Source organism: Eleutherodactylus coqui, chromosome 1 (genome assembly GCF_035609145.1).
Source record: "Eleutherodactylus coqui strain aEleCoq1 chromosome 1, aEleCoq1.hap1, whole genome shotgun sequence".
NCBI lineage: Eukaryota > Metazoa > Chordata > Amphibia > Anura > Eleutherodactylidae > Eleutherodactylus > Eleutherodactylus coqui.
In genome coordinates, this window is record NC_089837.1 from 468,342,299 (window position 1) to 468,367,830 (window position 25,532).

Genomic DNA, 25,532 nt, shown 5'->3' on the forward strand with positions numbered 1-25,532 from the left:
TCAATAGCCAGACTTTCCACTGTGTGTTGAAGTCTGAACATTTTGTGTATCTGGGAATCTGATTTGATTACTGATTTTTCTTGCTATGATGACATTCTTGTTTAATTTCAGGAGTGCTTGATACTGCAGAGAGGGCTCTATGCATATCCACTTAGCATTAGACAAGTGTAAAGCTGCACTCGCATTGATTTATTGCCACACATTCAGTATGTATAACGGGAATGCTCCTGAAGTACACGCTAAGCATGTCCATAGGTATCCATTAGTCTAAAGACCTTTCAGCCTGTTTGAACAGTATATGTTAGTACATGGTTTATAAAAAGAGGATGGAATAGTGTAGCAAACAATGCTATTTAACACAAATGTATCCAGTAGAACACAGTTTTTAGAATGGGAGCTCATCTTCTTCGCAAGAAGGCACAAGTGCTTAATGGTTACGGATAAGAATAGTGTCGCCAAACTAAATGGTTGTAGGACACACTTCATGGTACTAAACACTTGAACAGTGCAGATCTTAAAGGGAACCTGTCATCACTCATGGGCGCTATAAACTAAATTATGGTGCTGATAGACCAGGTCCCAAAGAGTTCAGGGGTGTACTTTTTATAGTCACCTAGCTTCCATTCCCACACTGTCACCCATGGAAGTCAACATACAGGCAATGCAGCAGACACATCTCTGCAGGCTGTGCACGCTCTCATAAATAACAATGGGAGTGTACAGCCTGGGGAGATGAGTCCGTTGCAATGTCTGCGCACCGACTTCTATGGGTGACAAGTGTGGGAACAGATAGCTGGGTTAGTATAACAGATTCCCCTTTACTCTTCAGTTCAAATTTGACCATGTCCTTACCTGGGCCAGGGGACCATTCAATACTCCATTAGTCCACTGAGAGTCTAGTTGCTGATTTTCACCTTCTAAAGGTCAGTTTCACATAAACGTATTATGGCCATATTTCTGCGTCCACAATGTGAATGAGTGTCCTGGCCTGACCTTGGGGTTTACTGCCTGACTTGGACTTAAAGTTAATAAATCCTGCGGTTGGGCCAGGCCTAAGTGTTGCTGTGGGTCTGTTGAATGAGTGAGTATTGTCCAAGAAGTGGGACCAAATAGTCACTCATTCAAGTCAATGGCTGTGCAAAAAGAAAAAATGTGCACTCTTTTGTGGATCATTGCAATTCTAAAAAAAAGTAGAGCCTCCTTCATTTTTTTTTTTGTGCGAAACCCCCCCCCCCCCCCCCCGAGCTTTTTTTTCACTCAGACAGAGACTGCGTGATAAAACACATCACATGCACTTTTCTAATCCGTTTTACAGAGGAGATGCGCCCATTAAAGTCAATAAGGAAATAAAAAATAATAGACATCACTCAGATGCCGTTCCTGTGCCGTCCGTGTGCTGTCCGTTTTTCTTGAGATATAGAAAAAAAGAATTGGGTCTATTTCCGTTTCTCTTTTGTTACAGATGTGAAAAACAGATGGAAAATGGAAGGAAAAAAAATACAGACACTTGGACTGAATACGGAGGCCACATGGAGCTTCATATGTATGAAAAAATGCCAGTTTTTTGCAGATGTAACCCAATTTTTTTAATGCAAATGTGCACCTTGATTTTCTGTGTTTCTTTAATAGTCTGCGTGCAATCGATGTACGTATAACCCTATGGACTGTAATGGGTCAATGTGCTGTCATGCGCAGTTAGATGGAAATATGGACAGCACATGGACTTGTGTGAATAAGCCCTCAAAATTGGAAAGCTGCACCACAAAAAGTCTCCATGTAAGGGCTCTTTCACACTGGCGATTGCGATATGACCGTGAGAAAATTGCAGTTTTGTTTTTACAATTTTTGAGCATCAGCGGTGCCTTTACTTGTGAAAAACCACGCATCGCTGCCATCCGCTATTTTTGTGCACGATTTTATTGTGCAAAAATCAATAGGACTTTCTAATGTTAAAAACTAGAGCTGAGCAAGCGTACTCGCTAAGGCAAACTACTCGAGCGAGTAGTGCCTTATGCGAGTACCTGCCAGCTTGTCTCAAAAGATTCGGGTGCCGGCGGGGGAGAGCGGTGAGTTGCGGGAGTGAGCAGGGGGGAGCGGGGGGGGGGGGGAGAAAGTGAGAGAGAGATCTCCCTCCATTCCTCCCCGCTGGCACCCGAATCTTTAGAGACGAGCGGGCAGGTACTCGCATAAGGCACTACTCGCTCGAGTAGTTTGCCTTAGTAAGTACGCTCGCTCATCTCTATTAAAAACGCATTGCACGAAAATCACACGTTTGTGCGACGCGATAAAAAGGAGGCTCCATAGGGAAACATGGGATAGATAAAATCACAAAATGCAGAAAGATAGGGCAGGCGCGATTTTTTTTACGCCACATCACATGTGTGAAAACATCTCAAATGTGAAAGAAACCATTGAAAATCATTGGTTTCATAATTCTGCATTTTCACTCCCTCTTGCATCTCATGATTTCATTGCAAGTGTGAAGGCACCCTAAGCCCCAACCTCAAGTGTCTCGAAGATGAAGCTTCATTTCAAAGTTTTCAGTTAAAGTGTCGTGTATTTATGCCATCAATATACAAACTATTACCAGTAAGTTGGCTAAAACTATGAACATAACTATTCTTTTTCATTATGGATTTCATTTGATTTGATCTTTTCCTGAATGTGAGAAGAAGACAGATTAAAGTTAGTACAGCAAAATTCTAAGCCATGGTGTCTATACGTAAAAGGTAGTATGATGACACCGGCCGAGGTGGAGGGACACATTTCTGCTCACTACCTGTCCTGGAGGCTCTAGGACCTGGAGGAGATGTCCTGCCTCCCTCTAGGATACACCTGTTTGGCAGCCTCTCCCCTCCCTCCTGTGCAGGTAATGCTTTGTTTCCTGCCTCCTTGTAGTCCCTTTCTCTCCTCTAGTGACTCCTCCTGAGTTGCTGCTGGCTGCACCCTCCTTCTTACTAACAGCAGATCATTTCCTGAATGATTTAAGTGTGGTTAAAGAGCAGCAGCATTAGACATAACTGTCAGCTCACTAGTTCTCTTCTGCTCAGCACATCCAACATCCTGGGGGCTCACTGTGCTGCACCCCAGTGCCAAAGCACATCAGGACAAAAGGTAAGATGACCCTTTAGGACCCTGTGCCAGTCACATTGTGCTGTTGCTTCCTTGGTGACTTTGAACTTAATAGCTTGTAACACCAGGGTGCAGTGCACATGCATCTCTTAAAGGGAACCAGCCATGCACTGCATACAATGGCTTTTCCTATACAGACAAGTGCTTAGCTCTTATATTGTTTGCTAACTCTATGCAGTGTGCTCATATTAGACTTGAATTATGGTTGTAAAGGAGATTTCTGTGCTATCCTGAGCAAGGTTGTGTGACTTTATCTGTTGTATTGTTTCCTTAGCAACACTTTGTGTATAGTTTTCTTTGTTCTTGTTTCATGTTGTGTGTCTAAGAAGTTTTGCTTTATAAAATAAATACTAAACAGGTTGAAAAATAATCATTATACTTTGTTACAATATGACTTTGTACCATATTAGTGTGAATCGTGAACAGATAACTACAAATGGCTTAGTACTGTGTGTGTTAAGCTTACACATTTGTTGGAGGTGGTGGCTAACTTTTTGTTACATTTGTAATCATTTAGTTCTGTTATCTCTTTATAACACCTGCATATTACATACATTGTACAGAGAGCGTTGTCACGGCATACAAATAGTGTGACTTAGAATTTCCCATTATTGTGTGGTCTGGAGCTTTATCCTCATTGGTGATATTTATGATAAATTGTTGGGATCTAGTGGCTCTTTTAAGAATGTAGTAACTTGGAAAACACCTATTGAAAAAATGTGAATCTACATAATGATTGTCCTGGTATTTACATGTACTATGTGGAAATTAGAAAGGGTGCTACGTAGTTATCTGGTTCACACCCAATTGGGTCTTTCTCTGACGTGGAACTTTTTTTTTTTTCTCACTGGTAACCTATGTAAGTACCTGTTTTTCAAGAACTTCAGCCTAGTTTCTATCCTGATGTGTGTGTGTGTGTGTGTCTATTATATATCTCCTTTTGTAGATGGTCTGAAATGATCTTTTATGTAACCATCCCGTGATATTGTAATTTCCCCTTTAAAAATAAAAACATATATATATATTTTTTTAATCCTTTCATTGGGAATACTGAATACTGGGGGGCAACTAAACTGTCTGCTATTATGACTCACACAATGGTTGTTACCCAAGTTTCCTAAAGCCCGGAATACAAATATATGAAGAGTATATCACTGAATAAAGAGTGATTGGTTACTCTCAAATTCTATGTGGAATCTATAATGACAGCAATATTGTAACCCAAGAAGTGCAAAACTAAATAAACTCTAATAACGTGACACACACAATGTTATACGCAGTATGTTAGTGAGTTTTTATTTTTAATCACTATATCACTATATTTTTATCACTATTATAGATGGTGGTACATTTAACTTTTGATTCATATATGTGGAACTATAACTCCATTTATTTGCTTCGCTGTTTCCTTTAGGCCAGTGTCACGCAGCTTATTTGCACGCGCAATAGGCAGTGAGTAGATCCCATTGATTTCAATGGGTTCGTTCACATGCTTGTATTTTTTTCTAGACATTTTGGTTGTGCAAACAAAAAAAATCTGCATTTGCTCACCAAAAGTCCCCATAGAAGTCAATGAGGATGTACAAATGTGCACAAAATATGCTAGGAGATGTATGAAACACTAATTGCGCCGGAAAAAGAACTCATTAGGACAATTGGCCATTTCAATCGATGAGCAAATTCCTTCCACACAGGAAAAGTACACCAATACATAGCGATGTATCTGCAAACAAAATTGATTGTTCCGCAAAAAACACTGCGCCTATGCACGCAGAAATATGCATATGCCCATGTGACACCAGCCTTACTGTGGTGGCAGTAAATGGAAAGGCTTGTACATGTCTGACTACCTCTCTACTCCTTCACACAGCTGGTGGTCATAACTATCTGTACTGGAAATGCCATCTGCAGCTTTCGGCTCTATTGCTCCTCCTTGTAGGGCGAGTTCCAAGTTTTGGCTCAGAAAAATACTGATAACTTCTAGGGTTTATTTACACCTTATGATTCTGTCACAGGCTTTGACAAGGTTATTCAGAAATTATGTCAAAATACAATAGATTTGCCACAAGATGATTCTGGCAAAAGCCCTGATGTGTAAATGAACTCCCAGTGTAGCTTGAGGGCTTCTACTGACTAGTGTTTTTTTTTTTTTGCTTGTTTGTTTTTAACGCTGCAATATTGCTGCGCCTTTTTTTTTTTTTTTTTTTTTTTTTTAATGCGAATGTCAATGGGACTTTCTAATGTTAAAATCGCATCGCACAAAAATCGCAAGTTTATTGAGATATTCCCTACGACGCATCCTTAATTTAACAGTGATGCCTACACGTGTACCACTGCTCCATTAGGCTGCCAACACGGGTGACAACAATATGGACACAAGGAAATTGCAGCGATATTGCATCGGTTGTCTGAGCAATATCGTGATTCTGTAGCGCTGTCTTGCTGGGATTTTAGCGGCGGGGCTTAAAATATAAACCCTATAAATAAATTAGCCCTAGCTGCATTAAAAAAAGCAAATACATCACCTAAGAAGCGCTGTCAGCTCTGCCACATCTTCTCTCAGGTCCCCGGCACTTGTCTTCAGGCATCTCTTCCGGGTCAGGAATTTGAAGATCCCCCACCTCCAGGAAGCACCGCCTTTGACTGGCCGAGCGGCGCTCAAGAGCTAATCAGAGCCAGTGCTCAATGAACCAAATGCAGCCATTCAATGAAAGACTGTGATTGATTCATCGAGCGCTGGGTCCCATTGCTTGAGCACTGCAGTGCTCAGCCAATCGGAGGCACAGCTTCCTGGAGGTGGGGTTTTTCAAATCCCTGACCAGGAAGAGATGCCTGAAGACAAGTGACGAGGACCGGAGAGAAGGCGTGTTTTTTGGGGGATTTTTCACATGATTCAACGTGACGGAAAGCAAGGCTCCGTAGGGAAACATGGGCTACAAAATATTGCAAATCGTGGCTGTATACAGTACACGATTTTGTAGTCTTGCAAAGTCGCAGGCTACAAAACATCGCTCGTGTGGAAGAACCCATGGGAAAGCATGGGCTCCACATACATGCTATTTGTAGCGCTGTCGCATAGTAACAAAATGGCACGATGTTTGCAGCCCATGTGGAAGTGGCCTTAAAGTGACCCTCCAGTCCTGAACAAACAAAGATGGCCAAACAGGTTTTCAGACTACCTGAGGTACACTGTGTATGCATTGGTAGTCTAAGCCAGTACATGCTGCTCCTACTGACCAGCACTGCTCGTGTGGACAGCACTGGTTAATCAAAGCAGGTGTAAAGTCTTAGGGCCTTTTTACATGGGCCGATAAATTGTTCAGGTTCCTGCGTTTAGTGTAAAAGTACCGTTTAATGGTCTCCAATCACTATTCAGTTTGTTCTTTTCTCTATAATTCAGGATTTGGCAATGTATGATAAGGCTTCAAGCAAATCCAGTGTTGAGTTTGCAAATTGGGGCCCTTTTTCATGGGCAGATAACGCATTCAGCGTTAACGCATGCCCCGACTGAACGACTAACAAGAACCTGTTGTTCGTTTGTCATTCAGTTTCTGCATCCTGAACGATGGATTGGCCCATGTAAAAAAACCAAAAATACAAAAAAAACCCATTCATTTATGAACGACTGCCTGTTTACTAAGGGGGCAGACAGCTGGAACAATCCCGGCCGCTCCACCTCCATTCACTAGTGATGATCGTTCCTGTGTAAAAGCACTAGAACTATCATTGCTGGGACGCCCTGTTGGGCATCTAAGTCCAACAAGTCATCCCATGTAAAATGGCCTTTAGATTAACTATGCATATTAGTGCATCAGGTAGTCAGAGAAAGTGGTTTGGCCATCTCTTGTTTGTCCAGGACAAGAGGGTCACTTTAACTTCAATGGGACCTGCTGGAGAGAGCAACAATCTCCAGTGGTCCAGGTAAAGTGAATGCTTTTACTGGTTAAAGCGGTTTACTATTGAGGTTCAGAAATGCACAAAAATCATAAGTGTAAACACAGCCTATGGCCAGTTTCAGATAAGCCTACTGTAACATGTCCGTAAGATGACCAAAAATAGGTCCTGCTGCAAATTTGAGACACTGCTGTGAAAAATACGTCCTTATGAAAAGATATATACACTTACATTAACCCCATATTACAGTCTTCATAACACTGACCAGATACGGAGTTAAAAATACGCTCATCTAAGTCTCATACGAGTGTACTATGGCTGCATTTCTGTATTAGCGTTTGATGCTCAGACTTCGGTTCACTACACCTCCCGTTGGGTTAAGACACACGTCCTTGTTATGAATGCAGAAATGCAGCCATAATGCACTCTTATGCAACCAGCCTTTACCCTAACGGTTAATCCTATGGATAAAGGCCCTTTTACACTTAACGAATATTGTTGAGATTCTCGCTGGATCGCGGGAATCTGAATGATGATCATTTGGTGTAAATTCCTGCTCGATCTTAACAATGAATGATAATTCCTTTGTCATTCGGATTGAGCAAACATAGAAATCAAACATTGGTTGGCTTGTAAAAACAGGTAGTCCTTTATCTTCCGCCGGGGCATAGTTACAATATTTTCAGTTGTGAAGTTTTGTGAGCAACCTTGGAAAACCTCAATAGACCCCTCTCTCTATTTGAAGTACTGTGTATGGCCTTGTAATCAACAAGACACGCTATTTCAGTGATCCACAGAATGCTGCTAAACCAGGAGATTGGGGACAACCAGCCGGGTTATGTAGATGTTTGGGAGAGGGGAATGGGTGGTTTTAACCGGGTGGGCAACATTCTTCACATATGGTGGGAGTGTCCTTTTGGTAGCCCGTCTTTGGAGAGATACTATGTTCCTCTATAATTTCACTTAGAGGTGGCCCTATTGCCGATGTTCCCCGGATCCATCTCTAAAACAAAAAAAGGGTCTGCTAAGCTTCTTTGACTTGGCAGCTAGACAGATTATCTCCAGATTGTGGTGCACCACAACTGCTCCCTCTAGAGCGACATGGGTAGAAACCCTGAACACCCTCATGAGATATGAGAGCTGGTGACTTTCTCCGGGTTCTGTGCCATTTGGTAGCCGCGAGTGCAAATTCAAACCTCAGAGATTTCGAAGTTGGATGAGTCAGGGAACGTACGACCTACAATGAATATACTCCATCATAGATTAAGAAGAGTTGGGTATGCCTAGATACTCTCCACGTCTCCTTATTTGCCTCCCCTTTTTCCTCTTCCCCATTTGTTCTATATACCATGGGTTGTTTGGGTGTAGTTGACTGGTTTTTGTAACAGCACTTATTTTTTTCCAAACTGGTTTAAATGCCCAATATATACCGTACATCCTTATATTACATTTTCTGTTGGCTGTCTAATATACTTTGAACATAAAATCCGAGTTCTAGCACACCCCTTTTAAAACAATCCTTTATTAAAACCTGCCTATTGCTCTTGGACTGCACTGTTTATGCTTGTTTTCCAAGTAGTGTCCCCTGCAAAACAAGGCTTTAGGATAGCACTGCAACTGTGACATCAGATCCAATCATGGCCCATTGATAATTCAAACAGCGCAAATTTAAACAATTGGTAAGCCAACATAAGTTCTTGTATTGAAGCAGCCTGTGTCAAATTTCTTTACACAGTCTATACTTCATGGGGTCTGTAGCTAAGATGCACTAATTTCAGAAGTCTTGAGCATTGAATGATGATTGTGATTTGGCTATCGCCAAAAGTTTATAGCCCCATTTCCCTCCTTAATGGTTGTAACAAGCTAAAGAGCAATCATGCGATGGTTCCAATATCATAGGTGCTCACCCGTACCATACAGCTACAGAAGGAAACTTTTAGCAGATGAGCATGACATTCCTTCCACAGCTCAGTGAATAAGTAGTGCTGCAAACACTATGGAGTGCTGATCTGCGGACTTAATGCTTCATTTCTCAAAGCCAACAATTGTGAGCTCAAATGTCCTTTTTGTTATATACTTCCTTGTTATATAATGTTCCATTCTAAATTATGTAGTGTTGTCTTTGACAGTAAAACCTGTGACCTGTATTTCTTGTCATGGCTTATTTGCAACTTTCTTAATATGACTGTCCAAGCCAAAAAAAAGTTGTAGGCTCTTTACACACTGTGCATCCAGCCCTCTAATCAAACTCCAGCATTCTCAGTGGAAATCTGACCGGTTGCTAGTTATCTTTTTATTGTACCAGTGATAGCAAACTGCCACGTCACATACCTAGAGTAAGTGTATTTGAACAAAGAGTTCCTGTGGACTGGAAAAAACACCTTGCAGTCTCTTACAATAGCCTGTAGAAAACGTTCAGTGCCTAACAGCTGCTGAGCACTTGCCCCTACACCATAGGTGGTTGTTCATGGTCTCTGAGCCAATTGCCTATGTGTTGATGACTCCACTTTCTGCTGTACATCATGACTCCTCAGTCCTATATGATATGTAGTCATCAAATATGGAGTCACCAGCTGATAGGTCATTGGATCGTGGATCTATATCAGCTATAAAACATAAAATCAATTTATATAGTGAGATCAGTCAGTGATTTTGTCCTAGTTGAATTGACATGACATTTCATTGTCTCTGCACTTCTGTCTTAGGATACTTTTACACGGGCAGACAGTCGCCCAAGTATTCGCTCAAAACACGGAACCCGGCAGCGCAAGAGAGCAAAAATCACTCACTTGTCCGATTCACTTGGTCTTTCAGCCAAATGACTATCGCCCATGTAAACAGGCAGTCATTCGTCTACGAAAATCTGCCTGTTTACTCTGGATGGAGTGTAGAAGAGATCTCCGGCGTTCTCCGCCTCCATTCAGTGAGCGATTTATTGCTCCTGTGTAAAAGCAAAAATTGTAAAATTGTTGGGATTACTGTCGGGTACTTAAAGGGGTTGTCCCGAGGCAAAACATCAAAATTTTAAATTAGCCCATTCCCCCTGTCACCCCCCCGGCATAAAATAGCATTTTAAAGCGGTTTTTAAACCGCTTGCTACTCACCGATGTGATGAAAGATGATCTTATAAAATTCTTCTCCCAAGATGGCCGCCGGTCCTTTCCCAGGGATGCACTGCGGTTTTCTCCCATGGTGCACCGCGGGTCTTCTCCCATGGTGCACCATGGGCTCTGTGCGTTCCATTGCTGATTCCAGCCTCCTGATTAGCTGGAATCGGCACACGTGATGGGGCGGAGCTACGTGATGTTTAATATGGCCATACAGAAGTGTATAACCCCACTTGCTTTCGTGAGACAACCCCTTTAAATGCCCAACAGTCATCTCGTGTAAAAGTACCCTTAAATGGTCTTCAATCACTATTTAGTTTATGTCCTTTTGCCTATAATGCAGAATTCAGCAATGTCTGATAAGGCTTCAAGTAAATCCAATGTTGAGTTTGCCAATTGGGACCTTTTTACACGGTCCAATAAATCCTTCAGTGTAAATGCACGCCCGGACTGAACAATTAACAAGAATTTATTTGCTTCTCATTCGTCATTCAGTTTCGGCATGAATAAAACTGAACAACGGATCGGAGCCTGTAAACATGCAGTCGATCACTTATGAACGACTGCCTGCTTACTATGAATGGAGGCGGGTGGGGTGGAACGATCCCCGGCCTGATCGCCTCATTTCACTGGCGATGCTCATTTCTGTGTAAAAGCGCAAGAACGATCATTGCTGTGACGACCTATGAGGCTTTTGGGCCCATCAAGTCTTCCATCATAAAAGGGCACCTAAACAGAACTTGTGATGGTGGCTTTATACATTGTCAGGCCTAGCCGTGGCTGACCTTAGCTTTGTGCGACCTGTGTAGTCTCACAGGCCACCAGCTTGTAGCGGGAACATCACGGGGATGACTGATTTTTTTTTTTTTAGGTCCACCCAGCCAGATGATCTTCTTTCTCTGTGCGGGTAGCATCTTATGGAGCTACATGGTCGTCTTCCTTCTGCCTCAGTCTCCTCTCCTTTTGATGTTTCAAGGCGATGCGGTCAGCCCGTCTTTGCCCGTGCAACACAATTGCTTACTTTTGCTGCTGTAGTTCTGTTAAGAGCTTGGTTCTGGTGCTGTAGCTATGCACTGAGCTGTTCTCTTGTGGGTATGCTGCTTTCAGTAAACTGCCTATCTGTGCCTAATACATATTTCTTTGTGTGTCTTATGATCGGGTGTCCTCTAACCTAAGGCTTTCACTGGTCTTAGCTTGTATCACAAGTTGTAAGTCGCATGTGTCATCAAGGATTGCAATGTCTGTGACTTGGTTGTCTTTATATGTGACCCTTTTAGATTTGCAAGACTTGATGTTGTATGAACCAGTTGCTGCTTAGACCCAGCTTAATAGGGACTCTAATGCATTTTCCTGGAACCTTTAAAAAAACGCAAAATCTTCATTCTGCAGTTAGGATATGCCCCCTACCCTCTTTTTGGACAAAATGCATGAAAAGAATTGTATGAAAACTGCAAAATGTGATCAGAATGATCCACTGATGACACAAGAGTCAGTCTGATCACATCCACAAAATGGGGAAAAAACCCACAATCCCTGTCCAACAGACTTCCACACAATACCTCCGATCTGTCTCATCAGGGATGCAAACTTTTGGTAAACTCCACTACAGTCTGTTAGAATTGATATCAGTAACCTTGAGGCCGACGGTACAGGTTAGGGCCCTTTTACACTGAATGTTATCGTTCAGATTCTCTGCTTTTTTAGAATAAGTTAGCAAGTAAAGAGAGAAATTCTGGTTGGCAATCTTCTGTTACACAGAAGTCACAAGTTTATTTCTGCTTGTTAACCGCACCAATGCTTCCACTTGACAGATGTCTACTTTACCACAAGTATATCTGCACACTTGATATCATTTTAACAATCTGTTGCCTTGACAGTACAAATTTCTGCCACATCCTGCCAGGAAAGTACAGTATGGCGGTGGTGGGCGGTAGAAGTAAAAATCTTCAAATATCCTTTACTACATTGTGGATCATGGAAATGAATGTCAGTTATGAGCTGCCCCTCTTCATTTTTAAGGACTTGTTCCTATTAGTAACATAGTATGTAAGGCTGAAAAAAGATACATGCCATACAGTTCAGACTCTGACCCTTCTGAAGTTATTAATTATAACATATAATATTGTAGCGCTCAAGAAAGGCATCCAGGCCCCTCTTGTACTCTTTATCAAGTTCGCCATCACCACGTCCTCGGGCAGAGAGTTCCACAGTTTCACTGCTCTTACAGTAAAGAACTCCTTTCTATGTCGGTGTACAAAACCTTGTTTCCTCTGTCTAGACGTAGACTATGCCCCTTGTTACAGTCCTGGGTATAAACAGATCATGTGAGAGATCTCTGTATTGTCCCCTGATATATTCATACATAGCTACTAGGTCGTCCCTTGGCCAACTTTTTTTTCTAATCTAAATAATCCCAATTTTGATAACCTCTAGCTCTAGAGATTTATATTCTTCTGTTCCGTTTTTAGAGCAGAGAAATAGAAATCACACAGAATTAAACATTTTTCGTTTAAGTTACCCAATTGATTTTAATGTTGACGTTTTTGTTTACAAAAACAAAAATATTTGCATTTAATTACGTTCCACTTCCATTTGAAAGACAGGAATGAAAACGGATTTTTAGTTTTTTTTCACAAAAAAACACCAACATTGGAATCAATGGGGAACAAAACAGAAATGATTAATTCCATTTGGTTTCCGTTTTTCTGCTGCTCTGAAAAACAGACATTTCTAGTGCTAGTGGGAACACACCCTCCTAAATGAAAGGGGCAGCTCATAATCAACATTACTTTCCATGATGCAACATGTAGTAAAGAATATTTGAAGACTTCTACTTTCGTTGCTAATGGAAACAAGCTCTAACAGATACATTGTTACTAATGCTTCCTCATGTACAGATGTTATAAGACTTGGGGCTTATTCACATAATTGTTTTGGTTTTTTTTTGTTGCCCGTCCTGCTGTTCCATCAGAGAAGCAACAAAAGGTTCTGTTTTACTTCCCAGTTACTATTAAGGGATGTAAATGGGGGGGGGGGGGGGGGAGAAAGTGATTAATCCATTGTCTGACAGATATCTACCTTTTTGAAGCCGCACGTTATTTGCGTTGTAGTCTCGGATGGTAAGTCATATACAACTTGTAATCAGAAATCCAGTAGGTTTGGATATTTGCAACTGTCACGGCACATTAGGTTGCAGGTCAAAACACAGGACCATCAATAAATGTGATGTTGCAATGGAGGATGCGATCTTTATGTTGTACGACCAAAGTCGCCATATAACCCAAGCTTTAGTCCAATCGTTTTAAAATAAAATTGTTAAAACATTAGTAGAATCAACCAATGAAAGTATCTAGTTAGCTGGCTTACACACGAAAGCAGCAACTTGATGGATTTTCTTGGGCAAGTGCTCCCCTTTTTTGCTCATAGGGTTTCTTTAGTAAAGTATCTCATTATGAAGATTTAGGGATCAGGTTGATGTTTTGAGAACTAGTGATAATTGATGGTGAGAAAAATTTTCTTTAAGTGCCTAAAGGGCCCCCCCCCCCCCCCTCTATATTCAGACTTCCAACTCAACAGCATTGCTTATGGCTCCTGTACATGGTAGAGACGGAGCCTCGGGTGGTGCAGGGTGTTAAGGCAGCAAACCAAGTCAAGAAAATGTCATGACTCGATGCTTGCACCAGGGGGGGGACTTGACTTTACCTACATGGTAAAGACTGGAGGTCGTATATGATCCTTAAAGAGGTTATTCAAAGATCTAAAGTACCACCTATTAACAGAACAGAGCATAACTTTATAATCGGTGGGACTCTCTATTGCACCCTCCTTCCTCTCAGAGTGAGGAGGAGATTGAATGGCTGTGCATGCTTGGTCAGCGCTCCATTCAGTCTGACTTCACTTGTAGGTGGGAGAAGCAGGTGAACACAGGACCCCCATTCTCATCATTGGTTGGGGTCTTAGCAGTGGTACCACACTGATCATAAAGATATCCCCTATCCTGTGGACTTTTTAGATTGTTGGATAACCACTTTAGAACTGTATTGCTCAGCTGGAAACTTGACCTGATAAGTAGGGGAGACTCCTCAACTTGTACCATTGGAAAGTTACAGACGAGGCATATTATAAGTATAGTCTTAATATCCTGTGAGTTTCTTGGTACATTTGATGGCTATCTTAATTAGAAACAAAGGAAACTGACACTGGATGACCTGTACATAAAATCCACAAACCACTGACTCTTCATAATGAAATTACCATAACTGTAACAGGGTTGAAAATTAACCCTGCAGCCAAAATACACAACAGAACAAACCGCAGTGACGGATGTTCATTTATTGCTGTGATCGTACATCTGCTTCTATCCTGGGAAGGACAATATTTGTTTGTTGAACGATCCTGGGGTCACTATAATTCCTCGGCACACATAAAGCACAAGTGACATTGATTGTGGAATAATAACACACTGTTGGGTAGAAATCAATATTGTTTTTTCTATATACACTTTACAAGGTAATATGACTTCAATATGTATATTTGTGTATGTTATATATGCCCATTTTTTTAACCCCTTCAGTGACAGGTTTAGGTAGTCTTGAGCACATTTCAACACTGATTTTTAGGAGATTTTCCGGGCGTGCCACTAAAGGGGTTAAGAGTGAACAGTGAATCATGCACTCATTGATGGTAGGCAGGTATCATTGTGACATTCTGGTCAATTATGCTCAAGATAGTTGATTAAGTGATAAATTTGGAATTATTTTTTTTCTTCATTGTACAAATCAGCGGCACAATCTGTATACAAATGCTGCTGGTTGTGATATTTTGCAGTAGGCTTTGCTGTCTAGAGTATGGCTCTTTCGAGAGCTTGACATTTGCAGCCTGGCCGGGAGGAAGCTCTTCGGCAGCAATAAGGATCACCCTTATGGAAATGTTTACTGGCAGTTTCCCTGAGCTGAAGATGTGTATATCCAAGCAGCCTGGCGGCTAGAGAATGTACTGCCTGACCAGACGGATAAAATAGTATGATGGTGTAGCCCTCAACACAATTTTACATGGCTGAACTGTTCACGTCAAAGTCAATACTATTGGCATTGTGCTGATGGTAAAGAGGGGCAAAATCAGGGTGGCAGTGGGCATACTGTGCCCCATCTTGTGTTAGGGTTCATGGATATGGTACAGGTGTGTGTGTGTGTGTGTGTATATGCAATTGTTGGCACTCCGCACCTGTATTACACCTAGAAGTAGTGCTTCCAGAGGAGAATACCTCCGTAAGGGCGTATTCACATGGGCGTTTTTTTTTTTCCCATGAGACTACCAGACTGAACGCATTGATTTCTGTGGTTCTGTTGCCTTTTTTTTTTTTTTTACTTAGATGGGCAGTCCCATTATATATATTTTAAAACATAAGCCCCATCTTGGTCTGATTCTTGGACGAGAACTGCCCATTCCAGTTAATGGGTGCATTAAAAAAAAAAGAATTAATTTGTATGCCATACAAATGTATTGTGTTTTTTGTTTTGCGTTCACCCATTGACTTCGATGGTAATTTTAAATATCAATTGGGAGACCTTCAGTTTTTTAGAACACACAGAAATAGCAGATGACACTTGTTTGAAACAAGTGAAAAAAAGCAAAAAACAGAAGAAAAATAATTTTCACGGATCGCACTTGCTTACGTGTCCAATGGAACATGCTACAATTTTTCTGTAAATTCTATATGAATATCTCTTCACCTAAAGTATAATTCCTTTCTTCCATAAACTGTATTCTCTATCTTCAGCATAATTGGACGGATTATTGTAACTAAAATAAAAAGGTTAGTACTGATGGAAGAAACAGGGGAAAAAAGTTAAAATGTCTGTTATGTTAGTTTCAAGTGAGTCAATCAATAATTTTGACCGCGGACAGTACTACATAGGAGATGTGAAACATTATAGCTGTCAGTTGAAGAGTTGGTGTTGTGAAGTAGCGTGCTGCAGAGTACTTCAGGATGAGGGACCACCCGGTGGGAGTTCATGGGAGTGACTCAGAACAGTCCTGCTGATACTAGAAGCATACACACAGGTATGTTTTTAAATGGCTTTTCAGCTCTCCTATGTGGCACTGTCAACAATTCTGCACAGACTAAACTGCTGACTAGCTCCCTTTGAATGGGCACTGTCATTAGGACAATCTTTGCATAAATCAACTATATATGTTTTTCACGTGTGTGGGGAAAAAAAACAAAACATGGTATGTCCTTTTGTGCTGCATATTACGCGCATTATAGGCTGTGGGCACATAAAATGTGTAGTATCGTAAATACACGTTGCATGCGTATGTGTGGCGCATTGCGTGTTTTAAAAAAATGCACATAATAAAACAGACAAAATACGCCCATGTGAGCCCTAACCGCAACATGTCAGAGGGAGGGTTAACGTCTGATAATTGTAACCACAAGGTGAGTTGATGTCATGTTTTTCTTCTTGTAATCCCTTTAAACAAACTAGTTTTATGTTCTTAAAGATAAACATGCTTCAGGGAAACTCTATTTTGGCAACCTGTGTTCTGCTGATGGCCTTGCAGAGCTGACACAAAACGTAAAATTCCCACCACCCTCCTCTCACAGCTTTTGTACTCCGTCATTTAAAAGGGTATTCCAGGCTTTTACTAGTGATTATCTATGCTCAGGATAGGTCATCAATAGTTGATCGGCAGGGATCTGCCTTCAGAATGCCCATTGATCAGCTGATCCTCTGGCCCACTTTCAGTATAGGATAGGTCAGCAGCAGTTGATCGGTAGGGATCTCCCACTCAGGCTGCCTGTCGATCAGGTGATTCTCTCGCCTGCTGTCAGTATAGCAGGTCGGACATTGTCATTGGTGGTCAGGGGAGGAAATGTAATAGAAGGCTTTACTCCCATTGAAATCATTGTTGAGCGACTTCCCTGTTACATTCCAGACTTTTACTATTATTGATGATAACATTGATGAACTCTCCTCAGAATAGGTCATCGATAGTTGATGGACGGCAGCAGGGCTGGACATCGTCATCGCTGGCCATGGCTGGAAGAGTAATAGAAGGCATTGCTCCCACTGATTTACACTTCCGGTCATGACCATCGATGACTATGTCCAGCCCTGCTGCTGTCCATCAACTATTGATGACCTATTCCGAGGAGAGCTCAGCAATAGTAAAAGTCTGGCATACCCTATTAAGACACTTCTGATAAATTAAGTAATTCTAATAATGGTATACCAGGGAATTTCTTCTACATTTTCAGCTCTAGCAGATAATCCTAAACATGTAGCCATCTTATAGTTCAGTGAATGGTAGGGTTCTCTTTACATCTGAAGTGAACAAGTTTGGTATATTTGCTAGTAAAGCTCTCGGCCTGTGCACACAGTGTAGTCATAGTGCGCCGTACCCCTAGCATATGCCAAGAGTGAGCTTTTGGTATAAGTGTAGTCGCTAAACTTTATATTTTTTGACTACAGGAAAGAGATACAATATGTGAACGTAGCCTAAGGGTCCATTTAGACGGGACGAATGTCGGGCAAATGATGGCTGATACTTGTCCCTGTGTGTCCTTGCTCCCGTGCTGTCACACGGGAGCTAGTATCATTGCCTCTCATCCTTTTCCCCAGGATAGACTAGTCCAACACCTTCACCACGGTCGCTTTCACATCTGTGCTGGAACCTCCATTTGAAGATTCCGTCGCTGGTCCCGCACGAAATACCAGAGAAAAAAAAAATGCATGCAGTGCTTTTTCATTCGGTAAAATGTCGGACAGTTGAGTGGGAACCAAATGAACTCCATTATAGTCAATGGGGTCTGTTTGGCGCTGTTTGGTACCATTATACCATGGATCCTGTTCCGCCAGGGGATTCCCCTTTCTTGCTCCTCGAACGGAGCAGAAAAACTGTCACGGGTATTAAAGCAGCCTACCGCAGATAATATAGTTACATTATATGTATAGGTCCATTATATGAAAATATGCTCTTCCTAGTCTTGACCTCTGTATAGTTCATGAAAGTAGAGGGGTTGGGGGAAGAATACTTAGATTTTGGCCTTTGTACCTGTTTCTGATTGTAAAAAGGGTGTGGTGCAATTCTTACAACTTGTTGGCATTTTCATAAGCAGACCTTTGAGCTGTGCGTCACTACACCGCTCAGAAAGTTACATATAATCTCTGTATTGTTACTTCCATATATTAATGTTTCATTACAAGTTGCAGAACAAGGGTTTTAATTGTATAGATAATCATCAGCATCAACCCGGGGCAAATCCTCCAAGCATAGAACTATTGTAGAACATTTAACAACTATGTACTGGTAGGTGAACAGCATAGGGTTGATAAAGGGAAGGGGGGGGGGGACTGAATAGAATAATATCCATCCTAATCCCTTCCGATTTTTCTGTTCTCTTCAGTGATCTTCCACAGTTGCCCCAATAACTGTAGTCTTGCAAGAGTCAATCCAGCTGAATTGGGCAGATGCATCTGCTGGTGCATGATGATATCAAAATTTGGCTGGCCATTACAGGGAGTTGGTCATTAACATCTGCCAACGTCCTCATAGCCTTGGCACCATGTGAAGGGTCCTGACAAAATGTGCTTCTACAAATCCCCCAAACCCTATCCAATTGGCAGGCACATTATTGGGGGTTTACGCTGTGCAGTCTTCAATATTACAGTTCCTTCCAGTATACTGAAGACTGGTTTGACTGGAACAGGATGTCCTGGTGACACGTTGTTGGTGGCCAGTGAGTTGGAAAAATAAGCTGCCTGGGATAAATATTGTTCCTTTTATCGGTGACTGAAGCAATGTGTAAGCTTGTTATTCAATGCAGTTCCACACCCAGCTGTTGCTAGAAGAGATCTATGAAAATGTGTCTATAGCGTGAATTGTGTCCATCTAATTGACTTGACAAGTCTTTCGCTCAAAGAAAGTCTATCACCATGACAGTAACTGTGCTGTAATAACACCAAGGAGTCTTGCTAATAGCTTTATAGTGGGCGCCTTCGTTCTTTTTAAGGCTGGTGTTACACGTGCGTAAGCACATTTGCGCAATAGGCGTGGTTTACTGTACTTTGCTCATACAAATTGTGCGCCTCTGCGCTCGCAAAAAAACACATACCCTTGCTCCCATTTATTGGAATGGGCAATTAGCGTAATTAGTTCAATATGTGCTGTTTCCCCAGGCAAATACGCAGGAAAATAGAACATTGCGCGTAATTTATTTATTTTTTTGCACAAACAAAATACACTTATGTGAATGAAATCCAACTAAATCAATGAGTTCCATTCACTGCATGCATATTGTGCATGCAAACTTTTTGTGTGTAATAAGCTGAGCAAATGTTTATTTGACACGGGACTTGCTGAAGGTTTCCTCTGAAAAGAGCACTTAAATTGGTACTTCTAGAGGAGAGCTTGGTCCGACATGCAGCATCCATTGGAGCATGTTCTTCAAAAAAACCTTGAACTTAAGATGAAAAAGTTGTCTGAGTACAATCAGGTTTCCATATGTATGGCCTATTCAGATGCATTAACACTGAATTTATTCCATGTAATTTAGATTCCAAAATTGTCTTTTTTTAACTTAAAAAAAACCCTAAAACCTCTTGATGGAGCACATACTCCAAAATCTTGTCTGCTAGTGACCTGCAGAGAAATTGCAGCCATTTTAGATTCCACCACAGCCTCCTTTCTCTCTTATGTGATCACTCCCAATCTAAGAATGGTAGAGTTGAATGGGACCTCCAGGGTCATCGTGTCCAACCCCCTGATCAGTGCAGCATCCACTAAATCATCCCAGACAGATGTCTGTCCAGCCTTTGTTTGAACACTTCCATTGAATGAGAACTCGCCACCTCCTGTGGCAACCTGTTCCACTCATTGATCACCCCCATTGTCAGAAAGTTGCTTCTAATATCTAATGTATGTCTCCCCCCTTTCAGTTTCATCCCTTTGCTTCTAGTCTTTCCTTGTGCAAATGAGAATAGGGCTGATCCCTCTGCACTGTGACAGCCCTTCATTCATTTTGTAGCCATGACACATTTGCTTAAAAATTCCATCAGTTTATACCTGCAGATAATCATTTAAACTTTTTGGGAATTTACTCGATCATTGGACTGTGTAAGGAAATGGGAATGACTAAACTTTTTTTTTTTTTTTTACATGTGACCAATTGTGATTGACTGAAGGATGATTTTTATGTCTGCATAAAATAAACATCCAAATGATAAACTAATTATCATTCATTGTTCAACTCTTGGCTGTATTTACTGTACACTGATTTAATCATTCATTTTCCCATGATCCAACTTTTTTTTTGATAATCGATTTGTATAATAGGGCCCTTACTGTAAATACAAAAGAACTCTTTTCTCCTGCAAATTCCATACAACTACCCAATCTCTACTGTGAAAATGACAACTCTAGCTATTGCAAGCTTTTTTAGGGGCTCCCCACAATTTAGTGAGACTGGGTATGTAGTTAAAAACAAATAATAAACAATCTGCTGTATCAAGAAAGGTAAACTACATCATTTAGCATTTCTTTTAATGCCAAAAAATCAGTGTTGTAAAGGATCAGAACCCATTTATTTTACACTCCAGTTCCGTCAGAGAGCTGGATTGCCAAAAAGGACATCAAGATGGAACCCTGGATGGAGCTTCAGGTTTCCATTGCTCCAGCAAAGGCCAATAAGCAGGCTACTGTTAGTTTCAGGCATTTGTGCCACAGACAATAGCGTGGTCAACTATGTTATTCTCTCAGCCACCAATTCTGGAGATGAATGGAACGCTGCTCAGAGATCCTATAGGTGTCTATTTACACAATAGAAGCCTATGGTTCCATCAAGGTTTCCATCTGGATGTTCTTTTCAGATTGAATACAATGATGGAATCCAGGAATGGAGTGTAAAATGAAATGTGAACAGGCTCTTAGTAAAACTTGGCTTGCTTTGTTCCAGATTTGGTGTGCACTTGCCCACGGTTTGTGTCTGGCACAGTGAGGAGAGTTTAGGGCAAAAACACCTAAACTCATTTTTACATGTCCTTTAAGATGCACAATCTTTCTTTTTTGATGAAAGGGCCTTATTGTCAGCATGAACTAATCCCAAGGGCCGCCCTTAAAAGAGCTATTACCATTTGAGATATTTATGGCATGCTACCGGTTCGACTTTCAGGACTCCCTACTATTGAAAGAATGAGGGTGATTGATTGTGAGCAGCCATCAGAAACAGACGAGCCTTTGTGTCCAAGTGGTAGAGGGCTTTAAAGAATGGCTTAATCAGCTGCATTGTGCACCCCTGCTTTTGAGGACTGGGGTGTATTGGGGATCTCTATTGTCATCAGTTTAAATGCACCCCACTGTAAAACACAAGATGGGTCTAATGAATGCAGTTTCATTGGCTATGTTCACACCTGGAAGCACTTTTTCGGTGCGTCTAGAGGAAAGTAAAGTGCAGTATACAGCCCCCAGTACCCAATGGAACTAACTACAATTTGGTTATGAGTTCATGATTTTATGCACTCAAATGCACACATTGTCTGCATGAGGCTTAAGAATAAACATGTCTAATACTGTGAAGTGTTTGCACATGTTTTTAGGCAAGGCTTGTGGTATTGTTAGCTCCCTCATTGTTGACCATTTTATTAAATTCCTGTTTTAGAATTTTAATAGTGTTTGAAAATAGGATTAATTTGTACACTTTGTTCATACTGTTAACCCCGTATTATGAACGGAGTCCAGAATGAGATGGAAAAGTCATATGCTTTGTTAGGCCGTAGTCTATCAGCTAGCTCTGTGTCCCATCTGCATTTGAAAAATGGCTCTGAAGTGGAATTGGACACCATTGCTTGATTCTAGCTTTCCTGGCATGCTCTCTGTGAAAAGGGAAATGCTTGGCCCCATCTATTGGAGTTAGAGAATCTCGCCTTTGTTTTCCTAAACCTGTAGGTCACTCCTTTTAAAACGGCAAGATGCCGCACTGGATGGGGATCAGCCAAACACACCACTTGCTGTAGGCGAGCTGACCTTTTTATCTTGCAAGGGCAACGTTGTTCCTGATAAGATTGTCTTGGGACTGGTAACTCGCAAGCAGTTAGTGCTGGAGTAACATTAGGATAAACAGCGGGGCCTCCAGTCAGGTTGAAAACCAAAAGGTTACCTGCCAAAAAGAAAATGACGTCTTTCTTTTTTTTTTTTCCCCCCTTAGCTGTGAATTGTAAATCGTAACGGGTGCTAACCTGAGTTTCATTTGCATGGCAAATTGGTTGTTCTCAAAAACACAAGAACTATAAAACTGGGAAAAATAGATTTAAAGAAAAAAAATATATATATATCTATATTATATAAAAATAATTTTAATTATGCAGATTGACTGTGAGAGACGGATTCCGAATTTGAAAATCACCAGGACATTTGAGCATTGACTAACTCCTCTATTCTGTAGTGTGTATATGTATGTGTGTGTGTATATGTATAGTCAACAGGTTTTGACCAACAGATTTATTCTGTTTTTAACTTATTAAAATGCTGATGACTCCTGGTCACCAGTTTTGGCCTTTTAACACTTTATTCTGAGCTGCACTTGTGTCCAGAGGTGGATTGGCCATAGGCTCTACAGGAAGAAATCCAGGTAGGACAGTCAGATCATTGGCCAGTCTGGTCACGCAGAACTGGGGTCAATACCTGGGCAGATGCCTGGATCCACTGGACTTCAGTGGGTTCGCTACAGCTGAATTAAGTTTGATGCAAGACTGAACACTTGCAACAGACTCCCTTGACTCAGGGGGCCTAGGAAGCAACTGCAGGCTGGCTGCGGTTGGGGGTCCTTTGAGTATAGAAGGCTGAAGCGTCTCTTCTAAGTTAAACAACCTCCTCTACTTCCTTTTTAGCAAGAACTGGGCCGGTGCAATTGTGCACTGCACTCAGCTTATCTAGGCCCAGGGGAAAAAAAGCAGCAAATTGTTGACCTCTAAAAGCACAGATCAGCATCAGATAATGCTTGTGTTGGCCTCCTCTGCTAGTAATTGGATCCACCTACAACATGAGGCCACATTTTTAGATTTATTTTTTTTTACAGGGCCATTGTAAGTTCCCAATCTGCCCCTGCTTGTGTTACACTGTAGGGTATTGGCTAGGGCCATATGGTTTAAACACCACCCCAAACTATTGAGTGATGACCCACTAATGTGAATTGGAACTGCCCAGAACAATGGCTGGCTTTGTTGTTGGAGTTTATGCTTCTGTTGGTGAAAAGTGTTGTGTATGTGATTTAGGCCTCTTTCACACGGTCTACAAAATCATCGTTACAAAACGCATGTATGTGAAGCTCATGGTTTTCAATGGGTTCTTTCAGGCTACAAAACATCTTTCATGTGAAAGAACCCATTGGAAGCCATGGACTTCACATACATGCGTTTTGTAATGAGATTTTGTAGACCGCGTGAAAGAGGCGTTATGCATAGTAGTATTGACGTTTTATAACACCTCAACAACATACAAGCAAGAGCATTTTACCCTTTTTAAAAATATATTTTTTTAATTAAAATATTTTTAATATTTTGGTATAGTAATGTCTAAAGGGAAAGATGAAAAGAATGAAGAAAATCCAGAACACATGTAGGGCACAAATCATAATACAATGTTGCATAAAGTGATATTGTAACATTATCTCAGCAATTGCAACTTTTTGATTTCTAATTCTACATCAGTGTTTGGTACAATGCATCTGTATGACTAGTTTGGTTGGGAAGTGGTTAAACCGGATATTTTATGAAGTTCTCTGTCTGCTTTACATGGGTATTGAGGAAACTCCAGCTACTCACTCAGCCTTTGTTCGGTAACTTCCACCTGCTAGAATCTTGCTCTGAATGTCTCTTATTGTTTTGTGCTTTCAGCTCTCTTCAGATTGCCTATTTTAATAGTTCATTACTGGTTTAAAAGTGATCATTTCACATATAGAGCAAAACCTTTAATGTGATATTTTAGGAACCTTTCTTACATGTAAAAATATAAATACACCTGTTTTCATCCAGTTAATGCTGTACTAATACAAATGCATACGGTTTTATAGCAACTAATGTAATATTTGCTTATGCTTTTCATTTACATTTTTCATGGGATTACATATTCGAGCTGCTCCGATAACGCTCCATGCAGACCTGATTTTATTACAAAGGTCCTGAAGAGATCCACATCTGAAGTAACTTCATTATGGAGCTCTTTGGATAGAATTTCAGGAGCTAATTATGGGATTATTCACACGAGCGTATATCGACCGCCGTTTTCACGACCGGCTGATATACGCTACCATCTGATTCCAATGCATCAGATCACACAGTGTATTCCTGTAGTGTAAAAGCGCTTGGCCGGGCGCTTTTACGCCAGGCAGGAAAGATAGTCCTGGAACTATCTTTCTGGCCACACTACGGCTACTGCCATAGACTCCTATGGGAGACAATGACAGTGGCTTGAGAAGGGACGCGTCTCTTCCCCTCTCCACCCCCTCCCATTGCTAACAATGGCATGGGACGGGAGCTCGGCACACTAGCTCCCACCCTGTCCCGCCTTCTCCCCTTGCAGAGAGTCGAGGAGGAAAGGGAGAGGCAGCTTAGCAGAGCTTAGCAGAGCTAAGCTGCCTTCGGCCCCCTTCCCCCGCCTGATGGCATAAACACCAAGCCCGTGCATCAGATGGTAGCGTATATCGGCCGGTCGTGAAAACGCTGGCCGATATATGCTTGCGTGAATAAGCCCTATGACCGTATCTTTCTGACAAGAAATGGTTTTAACAGATGGGTTCTTCACCTAACGCTACAGCAATGATTTCCAAATGTAGTTCTTTGGATTCCATCAGAGAACCTCTGAAAATTTGTCTCTTTTCTGGGGAATTCTTCATCATGTCTGATTCAAGAATTGGGTGAGGGTAGGCATTTTTCTTTCTCTTTACCCCTGATGTATTCTGGCTGAGATTTGTTGACTGCTTTCTCAAGCATCTTCGACTGGGCTGAAATGATTTTTGTCTATTCTATAAGCTACATAGTCATTTTGGTCATGCACTAGTATAATTGTATGATTGAAGTTTCCATAAGAATGCATTGATCTGTACAATTTGCATAATTGGAAACATAAAGTTGCAGTCGTGTGACAGCATTTTAATGGAAGATATATCTGACACGTGACTTAGCAATACCATACCATTAAAAAAAAAAAAGGGGCACCCAAGTCATGTCAACATTTTACCAAAGTAATGACGTCAAATTGTGCAACCAAATTGAGTATCCTCAGCCTTAAAGTTCAATGTCATTCTGCTACTATAATCTGGGTATGTCTGGACCAGGTTTCAAGGATCCCTGGCTAGGAAATTTTGCTCAATAGTATAGGGGGCGACCTGTATATTACCTTTAG

The 25,532-nt window shown here is 41.3% G+C and overlaps 1 protein-coding gene across 1 annotated transcript in view; it reads left to right on the plus strand.

Moving 5' to 3' along the window:
- The first annotated feature begins 2,949 nt into the window (after positions 1 to 2,949).
- Positions 2,950 to 25,532, plus strand: part of GALNT6 (polypeptide N-acetylgalactosaminyltransferase 6) — a 63,476-nt gene continuing 40,893 nt past the window's right edge. The window contains exon 1 of the mRNA XM_066584363.1: positions 2,950 to 3,114. The gene's annotated coding sequence lies outside the window, so the exon portion shown is untranslated. The remainder of the gene's footprint in view (positions 3,115 to 25,532) is intronic.